This window comes from Leopardus geoffroyi, chromosome A1 (genome assembly GCF_018350155.1).
Source record: "Leopardus geoffroyi isolate Oge1 chromosome A1, O.geoffroyi_Oge1_pat1.0, whole genome shotgun sequence".
In the NCBI taxonomy this organism is placed as follows: Eukaryota; Metazoa; Chordata; class Mammalia; order Carnivora; family Felidae; genus Leopardus; species Leopardus geoffroyi.
Window position 1 is genome coordinate 3673363 of NC_059326.1, and position 24964 is coordinate 3698326.

Genomic DNA, 24964 nt, shown 5'->3' on the forward strand with positions numbered 1-24964 from the left:
AAGGCAACCAACTGAATGGGCGATGATATTTGCAAATGACATATCAGATAACGATTTTATATAGATACAAAATCTATAAGGAACTTATCAAACTCAACACCCAAAAACCAAATAATCCAGTGAAGAATCGGGCAAAAGACATGAATCGACAACTTTTCCAAAGAAGACATCCAGATGGCTAACAGACACATGAAAAGATGCTCAAAATCACTCCCCATCAGGGAAATGCAAATCAAAACCACAATGAGATACCACCTCACACTGGTCAGAGTGGCTAAAATTAACAACTCAGGAAACAACAAATGTTGGTGAGGATACGGAGAAAGAGGAACCCTTTTGCACTGTTGATGGGAATGCAAACTGGTGCAGCTACTCTGGAAAAAAAGTATGAAAGTTCCTCAAAAAATTAAAAATAGAACTACCTTATGACAGCAATTACACTACTAGGTATTTATCTAAAGGATACAAAAATGCTGATTCGAAGGGGCACATGCACCCCAATGTCTAGAGCAGTGCTTTCAACAATGACCAAATTTTGGAAAGAGCCCAAATGTCCATTGACTGATGAATGGATAAAGAAGATGTGATATATATAGACACACACACACACACACACACACACACACACACACAATGGAATACTACTTGGCGGTGAAGAAGAATGAAACTTTTGCAACAACGTGGATGGAATTAGAGTATATTATGCTAAATGAAATATGTCAGAGAAAGATAAATATATGATTTCACTCATATGTGAAATTTAAGAAGCAAAACAAATGAACATAGGGGAAAGGAAAGAAAAATAAGATAAAGCAGAAAGGGAGAGAAACCATAAGAGACTCTTCAATACAGAGAACAAACTGAGAGTTGCTGGAAGGGAGGTGGGTGGGAATATGGGCTAAATGGATGATGGGCACTAAGGAGGGTACCTCTTGGGAAGAGCACTGGGCATCATATGTAAGTGACGAATCACTAAATTCTATGCCTGAAATCATTATTACACTATATGTTAACTAACTTGGATTTAAATATAATTTAAAAATTAAAAAAAATAGAACTCAGAGCATACATTATTACTTTTCTCTCTATCTTCCAAAACGTGATGTCCCATATTTTCATTTTTAGCACCTTGACACAGGGCTTCCCTTATAGAGATTTCATGTGCCATCTAGGACTTTCATAGGTAGAGAGGAGTCTTGCTGTCTTCAAAGCCTCAAAGGACGGGCTGATTCTCTTGTTAGGGGCTAACACAGCGGTGACTAGGTAAAGCCAGTGCTCACTGGCCATTCCCAAAACCCTAGGGCCCGTAAGAATTATGTTCAATTACTCTGCCTGTGTTCAAAAAGAGGAGCAAGAAAGCCTGGATCACGGCACATCTGTTTACAGCAAGGTTTACTGAATATTTTAAACCCACTTTTGACACCTACCGCCAAGAAACAAAGGATTCCTTTCAAAATATGTTTGCTCATTGACAACGCACTTGGTCAGCCAGGAGCCCTGACGGAGATGAACAATGAAATTAATGTTGTTCTTATGCCTGCGGACACAACATCCGTTCTGCAGCCTGTGGGTCAAGGGGGCAATTTTAACTTTCAAGTCTTAGTTTTTAAGTAATGCATTCATATGGCCATACCTCTGATGGATCTGAGGAAAGTAAATTGAATTTCTTCTGGAAAGGATTCACCATTCGAAAAAAAATTTTTTTGAGTTTATTTACTTTGAGAGAGAGCAGACACAAGTGGGGGAGGAACAGAGAGAAGGAGAGACAGAATCCCAAGCAGGCTCCATGCCAGGAGCGCACAGCTCGATGCGGGTTCTAACGCACAAACCATGAGATCATGACCCGAGCTGAAACCAAGGGTCAGATGCTGAACCGACTGAGCCATCCACGCACCCAGGATTCACCATTCTAGAAGCCATTCAAAAATCTTTGATTCACAGGAAGAGGTCAAAATATCAACGCTCACATGAGTTTGGAAGATGTTGATTTCAAAAACTCACAGATGACTTTAAAGGGTTCGGGGCGTCAGTGGAGGCAGTCGCTGCGGATGTGGTGGGAACAGCGAGAGAACCAGGACTAGAAGTGGGGCCTGAAGGTGGACGGCGTTGCCGCGATCTCGTGATAGGACGCGATGGGGTGAGGACTGCTTCTCACGGCTGAGCAGAGAACGTGATTTCTCGAGATGGAATCTGCTCCTGCTGACGATGCTGTGAAGCTAGTTGAAGTGATAACGAAGGATTTAGAATATTACATACACTTAGTAGACAAATCAGTGGTAGGCTATGAAAGCATTGATTCCCATCTTGAAGAAGTTCTACTGTGGGTAAGATGTTATCAAATGGCACCGCAAGGTACAGAAAAATCATCCATAAAATGAACAGTCACTCGCAACAAACTTCACTGCTGTCTAGTTTTAAGAAATTGCTACAGCCACTCCAGCCTTCACCAACCACTACCCTGGCCAGTCAGCTGCCCTCCGCCAGCAAAAAAGAGGAAACTCACTGAAAGCTCAGATAATGGTTAGCACTTTTTAGCAATGAAGTATTTTTTTTTAATTTTTTAAAATTTATTTTGAAAGAGACAGAGACAGTGCAAGTGGGGGAGGGACAGAGAGAGAGAGAGAGAGAGAGAGAGAGAGAGAGAGAGAATCCCAAGCAGAGATCTGCCAGCCCAGAGCCTGATGTGGGGCTTGAACCCACAAAGCTGTGAGATCATGACCTGAGCTGAAACCAAGAGTCAGACGCTCAACTGACTGAGCCACCCAGGCACCCCTTCGATGAAGTATTTTTTAATTAAGGTATCCAGGTAATTTTCTTAGAAATAGTACTATTGCAACGTAATAGACTGCATCATGATATAAACACAACTTTAATATGCACTGGGAAATCAAAAACTTTATTTCACTCACTTGATTGTGATATTTGCTTTATTGCAGTGGTCTGGAACCAGACTGCCGGTATCTCCAAGGTATGCCTGAATATACATACAGTGGAATATTATTGGGTCACAAAAAAATTTAAATAATGATACATGCTCCCGTGTGGATGAGGTTTGGAAACAATTTGCTAAGTGAAAGAAGGCAATAGTAGAACACATGTTATATGGTTCAATCGATATGAAATTTCCAGAAAAGGAAAATATAGAGACAGAAAATCGTTGCCTAGGGCTGCAGTGGAGAAGGAGGATTGGGCTGGAAGCTGAAGGCTAACAAGTTTGTGTTTGTGAATGAAAACACTCAAAAGTTGGGTTGACGGTTGACACCTGGGATTGTACATTTTGAAAGCATTGGATTACATATTTGAAAGGGTAACTTGTATGGCATGTGAATATATTTCAATAAAGCTGTTGCCAAAAAAATCAGGTGGATGTCTAAAAATCTTGTTAATGGAAAATGTGTGTTTTCTTGAGTTTGACATTTTCTTTTTGTCTTTGTTTTTCTGGAGTTTTGTTATGATGTACCAAGACGTGACGCATTTTGTACTTAACACACTGTTTGTACACCTTTTTTAGTCCATGGCTGGTTGGCCTTCAGTTTTATACAATTCTCAGACATAATAGCTTCAAATATCATTTCTTTTTTTTAATTTTTTTAATGTTTATTTATTTTTGACAGAGAGAGAGACAGAGCATGAGCAGGAGAGGGGCAGAGAGAGAGGGCGACACAAAATCCGAAGCAGGCTCCAGGCTCTGAGCTGTGAGCACAGAGCTCGACGCAGGGCTCGAACTCACAGGCCGTGAGATCATGACCTGAGCCGAAGTCGGATGCTCAACTGACCGAGCCACCCAGGCGCCCCTATTGTCTCTATTCAATTATTTCTTTCACTTCTGGACATATTTTGAACTTCCTCACTGTATTCTACAGATCATTTACTCTGCCCTAGGTATTTCCCTATCTATCTATCTATCTATCATCTATATCACTTATCAACCTATCTACATTTCTCATCTATCTAAACTACTCTTAACTGTCAAATGAGTTCTTAATTTATTTTATCCTTCAAAGTTTACACTCTAATTCGTATTTTACTTTTTAGAATTTACAGTTCTCTGAGAGAATTGACCTGGGCCTCTTCCAGGGACTGGAGTTGTGGCGACGTAGGATCCCTTGTCAGACGTGGTGACCCACGTGAAGCAGGGGTGCAGCTCCCATGAGGACTGCTTTACCCTGTTACTTTTATTTGTAAGGTGCAATTCTCAGCATCTCCATTCAAAAGCCTGGAGGTTTCGGCAGGGTCCCCGGTCATCATATTGGCGGACTCGGGCCTCCAGTTTCAGCCTCCCACCCCAGCCCCGAGAAGCACTGGAGGTCTTTCATCTGTATATTTCCGTAATTGGCAATCAGCAAATAACCCCTGAGAGACAGGGACCCCTTTTCTGAACGTCTTTCTTCTCTCAAACTTTGGCAGGTAGTTTTTTGATATAGGTTAAGCTATCTTGTGCCTTCAAATAAGCTGCCCTCCACCCCTTCCACGCACACACAGCTTGTCTGCTTCTCTCAACAGACTCAGGTATTCTGAATCTCATTGTGTACCGTTATGGATTCCCTTTCTACTTACTAAAGAACAGGTTGTGCCCACAACTTCTAGATAAATTTTTGATATCTTTCTGGTATTTCCTTAATGTCGCTCTACCAGCATGATAGGATTTCCTCTTTCTGTGGCCTGACAATTGCCTCATCAAAGATTAAGTTCTTTCTAGGTGATTTGAGAGACCCTGAGTTGATTTTTAGCTAGAACTGGTGAATGAAAGTGTAGCCCACGTGGTTTCCCGCAACCAGTGCTCCCCGCCATGGTCATCCCCACCTAGTGTCCATTGTCCATCTCAGGACTCGTGATGCCGCTCTTTGCCTCGTTGGACACTTAAATGTGCTGCTTTCCTGGGAGTTGTCCTGCACGGATCCAGAGGACCGCTTGATGTTCCCAGTGCTATTGGACCCCCGCATCCCTTACCTGGTTCCATGGGTGTTTCTATGGGAAAAATAAATGCATCGAAGCCACCAAGCTAAAAGCACAATCTAAAATCCCGGTCTTCGGGACGCCTGGGTGGCTCAGTCGGTTAAGCGTCCGACTTCGGCTCAGGTCATGATCTCACGGCTCCTGAGTTTGAGTCCCGCGTCGGGCTCTGTGCTGACAGCTCAGAGCCGGGAGCCTGTTTCAGATTCTGTGTCTCCCTCTCTCTCTCTCTGACCCTCCCCCGTTCATCCTCTGTCTCTCTCTCTGTCTCAAAAATAAATAAACGTTAAAAAAAAAATTTACAAAAAATAAAAGCCCGGTCTTCGTTATTATAAATTTACTCTTCTATCTAACAAATATTGAATGTGGAAAAGCAAAGTTTGCTGTGGTATAATTAGAATATGTAATCGTATACCGGGGCAGCTGAAATAATTCGTTAGCCATCTGTTATTATGCATGTCTCACACTTACTGTCATGCAATAATTAAATATAAATATTGGTGGCCATGTAGACTCATTCGATCCAAACTCGGTGATTTAATAGGTTTGGATGGTGGTAGTTACACATGCATCTATCCACCTGGCTACTATTTTTTTTTTATTTTCAGTCCTCCCGTAGGCAGCAAATATACCAGATGTCATAATAATAGTTCAATGAATGCTTGCTGAATGAATAAGAGAAAAATTAAATCATTTAATTTATTAATCAATAAAATCAACCCATTTATGGCACTTTCTGATTATTGGTTCCTTTTCAGAAGTCAATTCAAATTAGGCCATGTGATTACCGCTTATCTACGCAGACACGAGGTCCAGAGGAAGGATATGCAGCAAGGTGTTTCAAAATGTTTAGAAGTTCTAGTAACACCGAACTTCTGGGGGAACCGATCTCAGTTTAAAGATCATAACGGGGGATCTCCTGGGTGGCTCAGTCAGTTAAGCACCTGACTCTTGATTTTGGCTCAGGTCGTCATCTCATGGTTTGTGGGTTCGAGGCCCAAGTCGGACTCAGAGCTGAGAGTGCAGAACCTGTTTGGGACTCTCTCTCTATCTCTCTCTCCCTCTTTCCCTGCCCCTTCCCCACTCACGCTTTTTCTTTCAGAATAAATAAATAAGCTTAAAAACATCAAAAAGGACACTCGAATGAAAATCATGCTATAAACCTTAATGAAATCGAATAAACCACACTACTCGTTAACTTTTGTTAGGTTTTTCCAATGCAAGGCAAAACAGTGACTTGTTACCTCCAAATTCCTTCATTTTCTTCATCTGTTGATAGTCAACGGTGGGAATTACTGGACAGTAAAACAGACATCGATAAACATCTCTGAGCTTTATATTTGCAAAACCGCAAAATCTTTCATTCACGTGTCAGCTATTACAAATAGACCGAAACAATAAAATTAAACTCAGTTACTTCCTAGCTTTTTTCTTGCAAAATGCTGTGTTAGGTAGGCATATCCCCTCTGACCAAGAATTCAGCGTGGGTGAGACTAAATGCATGAAGGATTATTCCTCAAAATACACGTCCTAGGATAATTAAAACAGGAAAGAATGACTTGTTTTTAATTTAGCATCCTTTGGGGGATAATTGGTCTATTTTAGGAACGAAGTTATTTAATGTAGCCAGGAGAAAGAGGTGAGGCAGGTTCCGGGATTCTGCAGCAGCCAGAGTTAACTATAATACTGTGTTTAATTAAGTTTTATTTCCTTTCAGTTACATGGACAGAAATGATGTGTACGAAATCCTCAGTCATTTGGAGATTATCTGTGTTGTCCAATTACATATTGTCTATGCAGCTGACCCCTTTCCGTCAGCTCCCCCTGCCCTCAAGTTGTGCAAAGACTTAAGATTAGGCCCAAATTCGAGGTGATGCTGAAACTCATTTGCTCCCGAGAAAAGTTCAGGAGAAATAAAGGATCAGTAAGAAGACAGAAGTCAGAGTTTGGAAACCAGATTGAGACCCAGAAGAACGTCTCAGCCAAAACCGGAGTAAAGAGGGTGCTCTACTCAGCCCAGTCACCAGATGGCAGCACTGGGCTTTCATCCCCACCCAGTCAGCCATAGCAAAGCTTCAGCTTGGAAGGACTTGGAGGCACTGAGCCGCTTCTTACAGGGACAGGCGTCTCGTCCCCATGGACAAATCAAGAGTAGGTCAGTGCTGGAAGGAGAAGTCCAGAAGACACTTACCCCGTAAGACATCAAGACTCATAAACTATGGTGGGGACCAGAAAAGATGGACCACAGACTGGAAAAGGACGTTTGCCAAACACAGAGCCAACATAGAAATATCATACAGAATACATGTATTTTATTAACCTCCTACAAATGAGGGCAAGAAAAGATAGCCCAAATTATATATATATTTTAGAAGGACACAACTGGTAATCCACAGAATATGAAAACCAAATTGTCAACAAATAGATGAAAAGATGTTCAACCCTGTTCTAATCAAAGACCAAAGAGATACTACCGTATAATCGTCTGATTGATAAAGCCAGTCTGAGAGTACCAAGTGTTGACAAGAATGGAACTGGGAACTGTCATACAATTCTGGTGAGACTATAACTTGGGACATCTAGTTCGGAAAGCAAGTGAGTAATACCCATAAAGTTAAAGATGTGACTACCTAATACTTCAGCAACTGCAGGTCTAGAAACAATCACACTTATTAAAATGCAGAAAGTATTAGGATGTTTGCTACAGAATCAACAGGAAGAGCAGGAAGAAAAGGAACAATCCAATCGTCCCTCAGTAGGGAACCCATAGGTCAATGTGGTTTTCCTGCAAGGGAGACCAGTGAAGCTCTTGAAATAAAAGGTCCTAATTAACTTGCAATAAAAAAAGCTGAGAAGTATACGTATGGAACTATCCGTATACATTTAAAAATCAATTTCTATTTTAAAAAATGTACACATAGGTTACATAAATTTTATATATTATTACATTGTGGTCTATGGTTAATATCACCCCTGGAGTACCATGACTTGGTGACCTACATAATAAGCGCCCTCTTCATATTCATATTAAGAAATGGAAGGAAAGGGATCTGATGGGAGCGCGGTGTTAAATGGCACACGTAGGGACACGTAGGTGGCTCAGGCGGCCAAGCATGGGACTCTTGATTTCTGCTCACAGTTCTTGGGATCAAGCCCCAAGTCGGGCTCTGCACTGACAACGCAGAGCCTGCTTGATATTCTCCCTCTCCCTCCCTCTCTGCCCCTCCCCCACTCGCACTCTCTCTGTCTCTCTCAAAATAAATAAAATCGATTTAAAAGAGAGAGAAGATGCAGAGGACACAAACACACAGGAAAGAATGCCAGAGGAAGACAGAGGCAGAGATCAGCATGATGCAGCTACAAGCCAAGGACAAGTCAAAGATAGCCGGGAGCCCCAGGAAGCTGGGAAGAGGCAAGGAAGGACCCATTCCTAGAGCCATCGGAGGGAGCACAGCCTGCCGATGCCTTGTTTAGTCCCCAGAACTGAGAGAAAGTGAAATTCCTGTTGTTTGAGCACCTCATCTTGTGGTACTTTGTTATAGCATCTTCAGGAAACTAACTGATGCAGGCATAAATCTAAGACACGGAATATGTGGAAATCAATTTTTATGCCATTTCTTTCTGGGAGTTTCATCTGTCTTCTGTTCAATTGAGAGATGAGCATAGTTACCTACCTTTTCTCATGGACAAGGGGAGGATGTGAATTACGTCTCCGGGAATCAAAAGTCTCTGCACTTTCTACTAGAAAATGGTCGCCCATGTTATGAGATAGGTGGAAACATAATTAGGAATTAGATAAGCATTCATTCATTCGAACATAAGACATTCATTCATTTTAATGATTCTTAACGAGTAAGAAAGATGACAGCTCTTAGTGATATCTGTAAAGGAAAGGTTTTATCTAAGCAGCTTATGCCTGTGCTCTGTAACAATTTTGTTTTGCAAAACCTAAGTGTCATAAATTTACTAAATTCATATTTAGTGCTACCAGTATAAAACAGAATCAATCTCATGTGACCGCGGTTTTGGCACCTAACGTATAAAAAAGTTTCTCTTTCTAAGATGTTCCTGTTTTATTTGTGGAAAATTTGGTGGATCATTCCAAATGGAATGGATGTTTTGCTTTCAAAACAAAGATCATAGATTGTTATGTGGCAAATGGCTTGCTTTCTCTTATAATCTTGACAGCTGCTATGTGTTAAGGCTTTGCTCAGATTTCAAAATTGACTTCTTCTTGTGGAGAACCAGCTATGCCCTGCTTTTCTGTCATGTCTTAGCAAGAAACATACATAGTTCATTATGAATTCGGGAAGGCTTGAGTTCCTCTGCTACAATTTAGATTGAATTGGTGCTAATTGATCAATAGTCCTTGACAGTAATGAGTTGAAACTAGCCTTCCTAGGGAATTATACAGATGCACTATCATTGACTGTGAAAATCCATTAGAGGTGTGATCAGATTGCAGGGCTTTTCACTGGTAATGTCCCAATGGCACTTCATTAAGGGATAGAGAAAAGCCAAGCCTTGCTTTTACTAAGCGACCCAGGATTGTCATCCAAAAGCACACGCAATAGCATATCTGTTAAGAACTTTGAAGTAAGCTATATCTGGTACAAATACCAATACTTTCCCTTACAATCTGTAAGACCTGGAAGTCAATATCCTGCGTAAGTCACAGTTACCCCATTTGTGTAACTGGGTGAGTAAAAGTACCTACCAACGACTTGCCAACAACAGGGAAGGGGGAATGGTCAGCCCCAGCAGGGATATCTTATTTTTGTCAACGAGTTTGTTTAGAAGTGCCGGTGTAAGTGACAACAAAAAGCAGAATGACTTTTGTCATTGGTTTCAAAATCTCTACGGCCGTGCACCCACCTCCTATACTGCCCTACCAGTCAACCCTAAGTAGGCAACTGGTCCATGAGGATTTCTGGGAAAGGCAAGACCAGATAGGCATGATTGTTTTCTGAGGAACAAGCAGGTGAACTGGGCAAAGTTTCCCAGGGTCTGCATGTGGCTGTGAGGGTCATGTGTGGGGAGTATCAACGTTGGAAGTCAGTGGAATGAGTGGGGTACAGTCAGCAAACCGATGAAAAGCTGGTATGACATTCCATAGCACCTATAAATCTCCGTTAAATGCCCCACAGAATGTTTCTTGTGGAATTTTTTCATAGAAATCAATAAGGGGATGTCATCTTAGGACCAGGTCCTCATACAGAAGGACCAAGATGGCGGAGGAAAGGAACCATGAAGAATTAAGGATGAATAATTGGTTCAAGTATTGCAAATACCAAGATACTTTCTGATAAAGATATTATGTGAAAAGTGATAATAACAGTGCAAACTTAAAATCCGGCAAAAACAAATAAAAAATGTAGGGGAGGAGAATGGATGCTGTCATGACAATTTCCTTTTTTTATATGGGGAATTGCAAACCTAATAGTGATGTGAAATAATACATATGTAGGTATAGATACAGAGATATGTGCATGCAAGTAAAGAGCTGAACATCACAAACTGCCATAATAGAAACCAAGACGGTTAACTTTTAAATCAATGGGGAAAAATGAGAAAGGAAATGTATTTGTGAAGAAATAGCAGAAGCATGAAAAACAAAGTGTAAAACAAGAGAAGATTAACTATTCGGTTGTAATTTGTAAGACGCAACTCAAGAATCATGTTCCCGAGGGGGAAAAGCATGTAAACACCATCTACCATCCTGTTTCTTGCTCATGAAACAGAGACTGGCCTCAACTGGTGCCCAGTGATTCCTGAATTGGATATAAATAAAAAGCCAAATCTGAACGACATTTCATAGAATGTTTTATCGCATGCGTTACAAGATTTGATTTACTGGTATTTTGCGAAGTTCAGGGCATCTATCAAGAGCTAAGCGTGGGCTGGAAGGTTCCTTCCTTGTATTATCATTTTCAGCTTTTGGTATCAAGGTTATAGCAGTCATATAAAATGATAGAAAGAGCTGCCTCCTCTTCTGTTCTCTGGAAAAGTTTGTTTAAGAGTGCAGTTATTAACAGACCCATAAGCAGAGAGAGCAAACTAACGGTTGCCAGAGGGGAAAGGGGTCGGGGAATGGGCCAAACGGGTGAAGGGTAGTGGGAGGTACAGGCTTCTAGTTATGAAAGGAGTAAGTCACGCGACCAAAGCTGCAGCAGAGCAAACACAGTCCATGCCATTGTTACGGCATTACGTGGTGACAGCCGGGGTGCATTTCTGCTGAGCGCAGCTTAACGTATACACCTGTCAAATCACGATGTTGTACACCTGAAACTAATGTGACGTTCTGTGTCAACTATACTTCAATTAAAAAATATAATTATTGGGGCGCCTGGCTCGGTCGGTTAAGCCTCCGACTTTGGCTCACATCATGATTTCACAGTTCGTGGGTTCGAGCCCCGCGTCGGGCTCTGTGCTGACAGCTCAGAGCCTGGAGCCTGCGTCGGATTCTGGGTCTCCCTCTCTCTCTGCCCCTCCCCCCTCTCAAAAATAAACATTAAAAAAATGCAATTATTTGTTCCTTGAAAGTTTAGAATTCTGTAGAAAAAACAATGGGGCTTGGTGTTGCTGTAAGGGTAGATTTTTAACTACTCAATTTATTTCATAGATATAGTTCATTCTTTTTTTTTTAATGTTTATTTATTTTTGAGTGGGAGACAGAGCACAAGCAGGGGAGGGGCAGAGAGAGAAGGAGACACAGAATCCAAAGCAGCTCCAGGCTCTGAGCTGTCAGCACAGAGCCTGACGCGGGGCTCGAACCCACGAACTGTGGGATCATGACCTGAACCAAAGTCAGATGCTCAACCGATTGAGCCACCCAGGTGCCCCTAGACATAGTTCTTTCTATTGAAGTTTTCTATCGTTTTTTCTTTTTTAAAAAAAAATTTATTTATTTTGAGAGAGAGAGAGAGATCAAACATGAGCCGGAGGACAGAGAGAGCGCGACAGAATCCCAAGCAGGCTCCTCGCCGTCAGCACAGAGCGGGACCCAGGACTCCATCTCACAAACCATGATGTCGTTACCTGAGCCCGAAGCAAGAGTTCGGTGCTTAAGTGCACTGAGCCACCCAGGCGCTCCTCTGCTGTTTTTTACATCAATTTTTTCTAAAAAATTTGCCTAGTTCATCTAACTTAGCCATGAATTTATTCATAGTGGTCTCTTACAGTTCTAATCTCTGCTACAGCTGCAACTGTCTCTTCTTTCACACTTTCACTGATATTTATTTTGTGTTTTTCCCATTCTTGCAAAATCACACCCTAGTTTGCATATCTTTTTTGCCCCCAAAAGAACCGATTTCTGGCTTTGCTCTTTCTTTGTACTTAATGATTTGAGTTCTATTCCATTAATGTCTGCTTTTACCTTTTTATGTTATTTCTTCTTCTTTATTTTTCCCCGGCTTCTTCAACTGTGTGCTTAGCTCCTTAATCATCAGGTATTTCCTCTTTTCTTTTTTTTTAATGTTTTTATTCATTTTCAGAGAGAGAGTGTGTGTGTGCACATGAGCAGGGGAGAGGCAGAGAGGGAGGGGGAGAGAGAATCCCAAACAGGCTCCACACTGTCAGCACAGAGCCTGGCATGGGGCTCAATCTCATGAACCATGAGATCATGACCTAAGTCGAAATCAAGAGTCAGCCACTCAACTGACCGAGCCATCCCGGTGCCCCAGTTATTTCCTCTTTTCTGATGTAAGTATTTAAAACTATAAATTTCCCTTGAACTGTTCTTCAGGAATATTCAAGATATGCTCTATGAGGTATTTTGTGAGGTATGCGAAAAATATTTCAATATAACAGATTCTCCTATTTCAATTTTTTTAAAGATTCCAAGATTTTGTTCTCTGGTTTGACTTACTAGCACTGTGGTCAGAGAACATGGCTGAAATGACACCACTTCTGAGAAACGTTTAGACTTGCTTTGTGGACAAAGTTGAAGTCTGTGGCCAATTTTCATAAATGTCTAAAGCATGTCTAAAAAAGAGTACATATTTCCTAATTATTAGATGAAGACTTCTGTATAATTTCATACATTTGGGCATTTTAGTTTGTCTGTTTAAATATTTTGTTCTAGTGCTAGATTAATTACTTAAAAAAACAAATTAGAGAGATATGTCAAAATCTCCCACTGTGACTGTGTATTTATAGATTTCTCCTTTCTACTCTGTCAATTTGCCATGTGCATTTGAAATAATATTATCAGACTACAAGTTTGGAATTATTATCACTTCTCTTGAATTACATATTTCTTTTAAAAAAATACTGCTATATTTTATTTTATAAAATTGCTTTGCTTTTACTATTTTAAAAAGTATTTTTGTAACAAATATATGTATTTTTAGTTAGAAGAAACTTTTGAGAGAAATAAAATAGAATTATAGCCTAACATCTGGGGTCTTGGCTTAGGCTGCTATAACAAAATAGCATAAACTGTATGGCTTATCAACAACAGAGATTCATTTCCTGTGGTTCTGGGGGCTGGAAGTCCAATATCATGGTACCAACGTGGTCCGGTTCGGGTGAGGGCTGTCCTGAGGGTTATAGATGAAGGACTTCTCCTCATGTCTTCACATGGCAGAAAGGGGTGAGAGTACCCCCTGGGGACCCTTTTATAAGAGCACTAATCCTATTTGTGAAGGCTCTATCTTCGTGATCCAATTACCTCCTTAAAGCCCCACCCCCTAATGCATCACATTGTGGGTTAAGGTTTCAACATATGAATTTAGGGGACACACAGACATTCAGTCCACTGTACCCAGAAATTAAACTTTAATATATATCTTTCCAGGTACTTTTCTATTCATATAGATTTATATTAAAAATATGTGCATATAGGGGCGCCTGGGTGGCGCAGTCGGTTAAGCGTCCGACTTCAGCCAGGTCACGACCTCGCGGTCCGTGAGTTCGAGCCCCGCATCAGGCTCTGGGCTGATGGCTCAGAGCCTGGAGCCTGCTTCCGATTCTGTGTCTCCCTCTCTCTCTGCCCCTCCCCGGTTCATGCTCTGTCTCTCTCTGTCCCAAAAATAAATAAACGTTGAAAAAAAAATTAAAAAAAAAAAAAAAAAAAATATGTGCATATATATATATATATATAGTACTATATATGAATATAGTGTATATATACTATATATACACATATATACACATATATATGAATGAATGTAGTGTATATATACTACATATACACATACACACACACATATACACATACACACATATATGTACTATATTCGTTTATAAAATGTATATATGTTGTATATAATTTTCATACATTTAATATATAATTTTCTTATAATGTACCATACAGTACTATATACAGGTATGTACATATATACAATTTTTTTTTAAGAGAGAGAGCACGCAAACAAGGGTGAAAGAGAAAAGGGAGCAGGGGAAAGGGGCAGGGGGAGAGAGAGAGAGTTCCAAGCAGGCCTCAAGCTCAGTGCAGAGCCTGATGTGGAGCTCAATCCCACAACCCGGGAATCATGAACTGAACCAAAATCAAGAGTCAGACTCTTAACTGACTGAGCCACACAGGAGCCTGCCTACATATATACCTACATAATTATATCTCATATACAATGAGATCATAGTATACAAAAAAAGTTTGCACCTGCCTTTTTTCACTTGAAAATTTCCAGGTTTGCTTCCATGATTTTTCTTGTTGAAAATCAGCAACTAATCCAGGCTCACATGTTGTATTCTGTATGTACCTTAGAAGAGAGACTGAATGAAACGAATAGTATAATAAATTCTCATGCATCTTTCACTCTACTTCAGAAAAGTATATTTGAAGAACATTTTACAGGTGTCCAGGGTAAGAGGAAAAACAAATCACAGAACAATATTTGGATTCCCAAACTTACTGGATGTTTATGAAGGAAAGTTGTTTAAATTCAGAAAAGTGAGTAAAGTTTCCCACATTGTCTGGTCACATCTAGTTTGGAGCTGTGAGGATGAATGGTTCGACAGCTTCCTGTTACTGACCTGGGTTTATTCACCATTCCCCGTGACATTTCTGAAATCCCCTCCCAGCACAGAGTGTATTGTCTAAGGTCACTTCAAGCTCATGTTCTTGTACAATACATTGTATTTGAGATAGAACACTCTTTGTGCTTACACTCTCCAATATACTTAGATGTTGCAAAAAAAATTTATTATTCAGAATTTTTGATTTACTTTTTAAGGTGTTATGAGGTCAGAAGCTGTTGCTACAGTACTGAGATATGCCCAAGAACCCGGACCCCAACATCCCTGTTTGAGGGAGATGACAAGTAAAGAGAATCTCAGAAAGGATGGACAGAAGGAAAACTGCTTCTTAACAAAATTCCTCTCTGGAAACCGCTTAACTATTTCCAGAAAATGATATTTTAATCTACTCTTAAATCCCAATGCTTTTCTTTTCAGCTTATGCCCACCTCTCTCTGACTCCGTCCCATCTGCTGGTACCCTTTTCTGAAACATTACTGACACCTTCTTCAGAGTCTGCATTTGGCAAGATTAGCCTCCCCTGGTCCTCTGTCTTTGCTTTACTGAAACCTGTTTTTAGAAAGGCCAAAAAAAAACCCACTTTCCTTCACTCAGCCTGAATCTGGAGCAAACAGGCAAGGCCCACAAACTTGTATTCTTCATGGATACATTCAAATAGCTGGGTCACTGGCTTTCTGTAGGTATTTCTCTGAGAGGAATTCAAGAAATCTGAATAAACTGAGAAGTAGAACATTGAGATTTATTGAAAATCTCAAGTTTATTAAGAGGACAGCCCTTCTCAAATTGACCTACAAGTTCAGTGTAATAGGTATCAAAATCCTAGCAAATTCTTTGTAGAGATTGATAAGCTGGCCCTACAATGTATATGGCAATGTGGAAGACCAAAAATATCCAAAACACTATTTTAAAAAATAACAATAAGGAGGGCACCTGTTGGGATGAGCACTGGGTGTTGTATGGAAACCAATTTGACAATCAATTTCATATTAAAAAAAAAATATCCATATTGGGGCACCTGAGTGGCTCACTCGGTTAAGCGTCAGACTTCAGCTCAGGTCATGATCTCACAATTCCTGAGTTCAAGCCCTGCATCAGGCTCTCTGTTGTCAACGCAGAACATCCTTTGAATCTTCTATCCCCCCTCTTTGTGTCCCTCCTCCACTCATCTTCTCTCTCCCTCTCTCTCTCTGTCTCAAAAATAAATAAACATAAAAAGTAACAATATTGAAGAATTTTTGTTACCTGATTTCCAAATTTACTACAAAACTGTAATAGCCCAAAGAGATGTAGCATGCATCTACAATGGAATATTACTCAGCCATGAAAAAAGAATGAAATATTGCCATTTGCAGTGACATGATGGAGCTAGAGAGTATAGTATTATGCTGAGCGAAACAAATCAGTCAGAGAAAGACAAATATCATATGATTTCACTCATAGGTAGAATTTAAGAAACAAAACAAGCAAAACATAGGTGGGGGGGACAAGTCAAAAACCAGACTCAACTATAGTTAAGATGATGGTTTCCAGAGAGAAAGTGTGGGGGGGGGGATGGGCAAAATAGATGATGGGAACTAAGGAGGGAACTTGTGATGAGCACAGGGTAATGTATGGAATTGTTGAATCACTATATTGTACACCTGAAACTCATATGACACAGTAGATTAACGATACTGGAATTAATTTTTTTAATTTAAATAAAAGTGCTTTAAAAAAGGGTGTGGAATTAGTATAAGGATAAACTTGTACATTAAGTGAAAAGAGAACTGTTAGGCCATGAATAGACCCTCACCTAGTCAAAAGAGGAAGACAGAATCTAATAGCATGATTTGATTCTATAGAACCAGCCATACATGAAATCAGTCTTGGACTTCCAGGTTTGTGAACCAGTTAATTCCCTTTTCGTGTAAACCATCTCAAATCTAAGTTCTGTCACTAGCAAACAAAAGAAACATATATCCCTGGACATTAGAAAGACTCCATACTGGGATAGCAAATCTAGATGATTTTCTAGACCTTACTACTGATAGATGCACTATGTCCCCAACGTGTGCTGTTCCTTGCTGTCTTTGTGCTTTTCACAGACATGCTGCCCACCCCACCCCCCAACCTGGACTTTTCTATCCTTGAGTATCACTCTTATATAAATGTTACAACTTTTTGGACATCACTGAGATTCCCTGTGCATCATGGAATCTTGATTGCATGGAATCATGGATTTCTCTAACTGGATGTTTTTGTTTATTTCCTTTTATGTTTTTTGTGTTGCAAAGGGATTATAGAAACTAGAAAGAAAATCCAGGGATATTCTCCACGATCTTTTTCAGAATGATGTTTTGAATGAAAAAGGGCATTGAAACCCCTCCTCAGCTGTCCAAGCCTTCTCACTCGCGTAGTGAAGGAGGTAAAGACCCCCAGAAGGAGGTAAAGACTCCCGGTAAAAGAAAATAGAGCTAGGATTCTAACTCACTCATACCTGACTCCAAATCCCATTTTTTTCTCCATGACACTTTCTCTTCTCTGGAAGAATTATGTTACTTTTTTCCTTATTCTTTTAGAGGACAATTATTTCACTCCATAGTTTATAACCTCCCCGCTAGCTCCGTGAAGTATCCCTCATTTAGTGTTAAAATGCAGTAACAATGAAAAGCTACTGGTGCTCTGTGGATTTTGGATGGGATATCACTGTCAACAACACCACAAGTCAATCGTAGGTGTTTTGTTTTATTTTGTTTGGGAGAGAGAGAGAGAAAGAGTACAAGTGGAGGAGGGGTAGAGGGAGAGAGGGGGGGGGGGAGAATCCCAAGCAGACTCCACACCCAGCACAGAACCCAACACAGGGCTCAGTCTCCTGACCTGAGCTGAGATCGAGAGTCAGACGCTTAACTGAGTCACCCAGGCACCCCATTTGCAGCTTAATCTCAGCCATTACTCCCTCATATATGGAGGCCTGACAGAATCTGGTTAATTTTGCATCCCTGCATCCCCCCGCCCCACATGTTCTTTATTCTGATGTTCTTACCCTGATATTCTTGGAAGAGGCTTTCTCACAGGGCACCTTCCCACAAGCAGGGAGGCGACTATTATGAGGTTAATGGCATTGCTGTTGAAGCCATCGTTCTGCCAAGAAAGACTTCGTGAAGGCAGCTGACAATCATTGCAGCAGATTTAGATGTTCCTCTGGCAAAGCTTCTGTTTATCTTGATCTGAAGCATGACGGTGTGTGAGCGTCCGATGGTAATTTTAATTAAATTTATTCACCTCCAGGGTCTTCCGTCAAATGAAATACAACCCAGATCTACTGGTTAGTACCAGAATCATGTGCTAAAGAGGAGGCACAGAATGAAGATAAAGGATTGAAGATGAAATCTGAACTGGGGAGACCTAAGAGGTGAATGACCGCAGGCTTGCTACTGTGTTTCGTTTTTCTCAGATTTTTCTCAAAACTCACATATCCTATTCTGAGTTGTAACTGGGAGACTGAGCAGTATGGCTTCAAGAGGGCCTGCTTATCAGCAACTGAGAAGTTGACAAGATGCTTCATGTGTTCCTTCTGTGTTCAACAATGCACTAAAACCCATGAGCCAGACAGACATCGTACATTCACGGTCACCCAAACCCGGCATGAGATGACTTTGTAGAAGGCAGGAGAGTGTCAGCACAGAAGTACTGAGGACCTAAACAGGAGGCAAGGACTTTAATAGAGAGAGAGCTCAGATAGACTTGGCCTACTAGGGTTAGTTAGCCAAGGACCAGCCTTGCAGCGACCTGCCCATTCCTCTCCCCTAAGCCTTCCAACAGCTGCTTATCTCTCCTCCCTCTGCCTTTGCTCTTCCTCTCATTGTGTACGTTCGTTTCTTAGTTGCATATGTATCATTTGACAATATGTGGCTATTGTCATTGAGCATGCACATAAGGAAAAAAATTACATATATATATTGCATGTATATACATAGGTACATACACGTATGTATATATACGGCACTAGGCCCACCAAGAATGTTTTTATTGGTAAAGAGTGGAGAGAAGCAATTGGTAATAAATCAGACCATAGGGTTTATTTCTGCTCCCACAAACTACCCACAAGCCCCCACAGTTCCAAGGATATGAGATGACATTTGACCATTAGGTAGTGTGCTTACGGTCTTCTTCACGGAAGTGAGCCGTGTGTATCTGGAGATGTGTCCCAAAAAGAAAACTTACTACTACTCTCTTCAAAAAGGTCGCAGAAGTGCTTTGACCATTGATTTAAAGTTGTCGCTTCATTTGGACATATATTCCTATCCTTGATGTTCTCTTATTCTTACAGTTTTCTGTGGTTATAGTTAATACGATGATAATTCATTCCCTACTACCCTAAGAGTTCAATAATCTCATGAAATTTAGAAGGAATATTTTCGACAGCTCTGGGCCATTGATTGAGTCTTGTCTGCACATGGGAACTATGCATAAACTGAGACGATTCATCCGAGCCTATTTAATCTGATCAGCCCCGTGTCTCTTCCTATTTTATTTTTATTTTTTAATAATCTGGTCTTGCCCTGAAAGGATCTACTTTTTTTTTTCAGCTTATGTATTTATTTTGAGAGGGAAAGAATGCATAAGCAGGGGAGGGACAGAGAGAGAGAGGGAGAGAGGGAGTCCCAAGCAGGCTTTGCACCGTCAAAGCTAGAGCTCTCTGCAGGGCTCCGACCCACAAACCGTGAGATCATGACCTGAGAGGAAGTTGGACCCTTGACAGACTGAGCCACTTGGGCATCTGTCCCTGAAAAGATCCACTTTTAAAACTTTGACTCTGACTCTTTTGCCTAGATTGTGTAACCTATTGTCCTGTCATTATGATAAAAGTGACTTCATCTGTTAACATTGTTAAAAACTCAGGGCTACCCTATCATTCTTATTATAAGTATTAAAGACACCTAAGATATTTCATTTTGTAGGTAATGAGAACAATTCTGTGTAATTAGCTGTGCTTCTTTAAGATATTTGGCTCAGGGGCGGCTGGGTGGCTCACTTAAGTGCCCGACTCTTGATTTTGGCTTGGATCATGATCTCAAGATTCATGGGTCGGGCTCTGAGCTTACTGGGCTGAGCCTGCTTGGGATTCTCTCTCTCCCTTTCTCTCTGCCTCTTCCCCCACGTGTGCATGCACATTCTCTCTCTCTCTCTCTCTCTCTCAAAAAATAAAGAAAGAAAAGGTATTTGGCTCATTTCATTATTTTAGAATATACTATTGAAATCTCTTTCTATTTGGTTACTTTGTACTGACGTCTAATGTTGTTTACTATGGAGCTTTGTTTCAATCTCATTGTAGGTATGATCACTAGCACTGGGTCGAGTATGTTCTCTAGAATTATTTACATGACTCAGGGTCACGTGTGAGGGATGCTATCCGAGCATGACCCCAGATCAGCAGCTCCAGCATCACTTAAGATGCGGTTCTGGGGCCCCACCCCAATCCTAAGAAATCAAATTCTGGGGTGGTGCTCAGCGATCTGTGTTGTAGCAAGCCTTTCTAAATCTAAAACTTGAGAGGCATTCTTTTAAAACACTTGTGTTTTATCTGCACTGAGCATGAAGCCTGCTTAATATTCTCTCTCTCTCTCTCTCTCTCTCTCTCTCTCTCTAAAAAATAAATAAACATTAAAAAATTAAAATTAAAATGATGGGTGTTGTGACCACCTGGGTGACTCAGTCGGTTAAGTGTCTGACTCTTGATTTTGGCTCAGGTCACAATCTCATAGTTTGTGAGTTCGAGCCCCACAATGGGCTCTTTGGAGCACGGAGTCTGCTTGGGATTCTGTCTCCTCTCTCTGCCCCTCCCCTGCTGGCCCTCTGTATCTTTCTCAAGATAAATAAAAGTAAACTTTAAAATTAATTAATTAAAAATGATGAGTGTTGTTTCTTTGCCCCCCTGACTTGTTTTATAGTTTAAGTTTGGGAAAAATATCTATTGCAGAGATTACAATGGGAAAGTTCCAGGTGTGGAAAGCAGGTTTGGCTACACAGAAGGAAGGGTCCATACACATAAGGAACGATCACATGTAAGAAGAAACTCTAAATGAAGGGAGCTGAATGTACAAAGCTGTACCAGAAAGCAAATCTGGGCTTAGGCTATGAAACCATAAACATGGCAGTCCAGTTCGATTACAAGGTTTATATGAGGGAAGACTTATAAAGTGCCACGGAATATCAGGACAACATTTGAAAAGAACCCTGAAGTAACGGCGGAAGAGTTTGCATACAATCCTTCAGGTATAAGGAAGCATCAACAATTTGGAAAGTGAAGATAGCCAACCTCTTCACATATCTTCATGTGGCAGAAGAGGGGTGAGAGAGAGCTCACTGGGGTTCCTTTCATAAGGGCATGAATCCCATCCATGAGGGGTCCAGCCTCATGACCTAATCGCCTCCAGGTCCCGCCTCCTCATACCATCAAATCAGGGGTTAGGATGTCAGTGTATGAATCTGGAGGGTGGGGCACAAACGTTCAGTCCACAACATTCTGAGACAATGGACAAAGCTCAAATTGTTTTGCAATATTTGGAAAGATCTGTTGAAGTAACTGATGACAGTAGCGGTGAATAAGGTAACAGAGGCTGAATTACAGAGCCTGCATTCTGCTGACGTCAATGCGGGTTCATACTCTAGAAGTGCTCACCTAGAATGGATTTTTAAGAGCTACTGTGTACATATTACATACATGACATACATTATATATATGTATTTATTTAAAGATTTATTACTTATTTAAATTATACATGTTTATATAATATAACATCATAATATCTGTTATATAATAATATAGTATATATATTAAGCACTTTCCCTATGCCTGGCTCTACATTAAATAATTTGCAGGGGTGCCTGGGTGGCTCAGTCAGTTAGGCATCCGACTTCAGGTCACGATCTCACGGTTTGTGGGTTCGAGCCCCGCATTGGGCTCTGTGCTGATGGCTCAGAGCCTGGAGCCTGCTTCAGATTCTGTGTCTCCCTCTTGCTCTGACCCTCAGGAGCTCTCTCTCTCTCTCTCTCTCTCTGTCCAAAATAAACATTTAAAAAATGAAAATAAAAAGAATTTTCAAATATGTCCTCTCTTAATCCTATAAACTGTGATTACTGAAGCTGTAGGTGACATCAAGGTGACACAGCAAATGGCAGGCCTAGAACTTGGACCCGTTCTGTTGGTCACCAAAGTGTATGACTTCAACCACTCTCCTGGCATAAAACAAACTCCTTTACTTCCTGATAAATTATATACATTCATTTATTTGAATTCCTCTATTGCACCTCAAAAAACAAGCGTATTACTCCGCTAAAGATAGTCTTTATATTTCAAACAATTTGTTCATGATATTAACTAAAGAAAATTGTTGTACAAGAAACGCACTTTCAATTCTAACACTTTCATATCGTCCCAGAACAGGCAGCGAAGTGTTGGGGAACACTGTCTTCATTCCAACCAAACATAAGCCTTACTTCTGGTCACAATCCAAATTGAAGACACTCCAGTCTAGAAATATCTGTTCCAACTGCTAACTAAGCTACTTACTAGGGATTCATAAATTAAAAGTGAAATGGATAAAAATATAAACACTGTGACAAAATTAGGAGGGCATTAAATTTATTTCGTATTTACTTGAAAAGGTTATCATAAATATCCCCAATCAAAAGAGTGGCAAACTGTAAATCAAACTTATTTTCTTTTCGAATTATCTTTACATTTAATTTATTTCAAAGTTCTTTACTTCATACACTTGTTATTCCTGCATTACATACATGTCTAAAATCGAGAGGCATGTTTTAACCTTTTAAAAGCTCGTCTATAACTCAATCATCTACATTCCCTGAATCAAAAGTTAATTATGTTTATTTCTTGACCCTTAGATACTGAGAAACTGTCATTTGCTTGGGGATAGATGTCTCTGATAGATATCACTTAATGACCCTAAAATAAATGTGTTAAATGTCATCATGATTAATAGTAATTTTCAATTGAATATAAATAAAAGTATTGTTTAAAGTGACAAAAGCTCCTCATAAACAAAGGAAATTCTGGGGAGGGGCGTATCTTCCTGGGATACTTTTGGAAGAAAAATTAAAATTTTGGAAGCATTTCTTCAAAAACTTTAATGCTAAAAATTACTTTTTGCATAGTCAAATAAACATACAAAGTATAAAATCTTTGCTTTTTCTCATCACTGAGTGTAGAATTCAAATTTCTGGAGTGTCCTGTGTCAGACTTCACTATACCTTTTTGAGAAAACTGTCAGATAAACTCAGCATATGATTTGGGTAAAAAATATTTAAATCCTTTTTATGTTGAGTGTTTCAGTTCTCTTGCTGAACTGACCTAATACATATTATCTTTGAAACAATGGTACATATAGGTAATCATATTTAATGTTTCCAACCTCATATAAGTTAGCCATTTAAAATTTAGGTACTTCTAAGGGAGAATAAATTTAACATGCTTGAAATAAAATAATAGAAGTAAAACTTACTTTGTCAAATACTATTAGGTACTTGCTATTGGGCAGATAACATGTCAGAATTGTATTTGCAACTCTAAAACTGTAGCCATTATTAGAGAAGTCACTGGACCTATTTTTACAAAATATTTTTTTTTCCAATTACGAAAGGAATCCATGTTACTCTTGGGTAATTTGAAAAATATGGATAAAATGTGAAAATGATGCTCCATATCGTTAGCCATTAGAGAAATGCAAATGAAACCCACAATAAGATACAAAATACATGGGGAAAAAGCTGACAGATTGACGAGAGAAATGGACAATTCAGCAATAATATGGGAGACTTTAACGTAGCACTTACAATAATGAATAGAGCAACTAGACTAAATACCAAATAGGAAGTAGGATACTTCAATCGACACTGTAAAGCAACTAGTCTCAAGGTAGAGCACGCCCCCAACAACAAGCACCGGAACACGAATTCTTCTCAAGGGCACATGGAACATTCTCCAGGATACACCATATGTTATGAAGCCTCCTCAGCCCCTCTGGCCAACCTAGTAGTGTACAAACTTTCCTTGGACCGCCTGATCAATGAACTAAACCTTTCTTTGCATAACTACAGACCATGCATTCTGTCCTAGAGAGACCAGAGCACTTTTGCACATCATCGGGCTTTCTTGCACAACCTCCCTTGGGCACCATGAAACCAGAACCTCTTGCACAACCTCCAAGCACTGAGATAACTCTGTAGCTGGCATCCTTGAGTCTGCACGAAATCAAGAAAGGGCGCAGACCACAGCACTTCCATAACTGATTAAGTGGCTCGAAAAGTCTCTGGGCCAGGGGCACCTGGGTGGCTCAGTCAACGAAGCACCCGACTCTTGGTTTCGGCTCAGGTCATGATCTCACCATCATGAGTTCAAGCCCTGCACTGGGCTCTGTGTTGACAGTGCAGAAACTGCTTAGGATTCTCTCCCTCTCCCTCTCTCTCTCTGCCTTCTCCCGCTCATGTACCCGAGTGCTCGCTCTCTCTCTCTCTCGCTCTGTCTCAAAATAAATAAATAAACATTAAAAAAAGAAAAAGTCCCTGGGCCAGACAGGAATGGTGGAGTTGACCTGGGAATAAGAGTCTGCCTTCTCAGATGGCTGGTCTCCTGAATCAAGCTCATGTTCCTTTCTCGTCAAAACTTGGCTCTTGAGAATTGGCCTTCAGAGTGAGCTGAACTTGGGTTTTGGTAACAAATTTGGCAAATGAGCCAGGAGAGCTACCACGCCACGCTTGGATGGGCAAAACCGCGGGACCTGCAGCGTGCCAGGGCTGACTCTTTGCTTCCAGGGCTAGTCATTCTGATGGTCAAGGGAGACCCGCTGCTCCATGCTGGTTGGCCCTGGAAGGGAGCCTGGGAGGACTGACCAGTCCTGCAGCTGCCAACACTGTTTTTGTCTCAGAGAATCTCCCTGATGATTCCTAAGCTACCTACACCAACTGCCAGTCTGGCATCTTGGTTTCGGTGACAAGGAAAGGAGGACTTGGG

At 40.6% G+C, this 24964-nt stretch overlaps 1 pseudogene; it reads left to right on the plus strand.

Annotated features, from left to right (window-relative positions):
- Positions 1 to 2183: 2183 nt before the first annotated feature.
- LOC123575682 overlaps positions 2184 to 24964 on the plus strand; it is a 51586-nt pseudogene continuing 28805 nt past the window's right edge.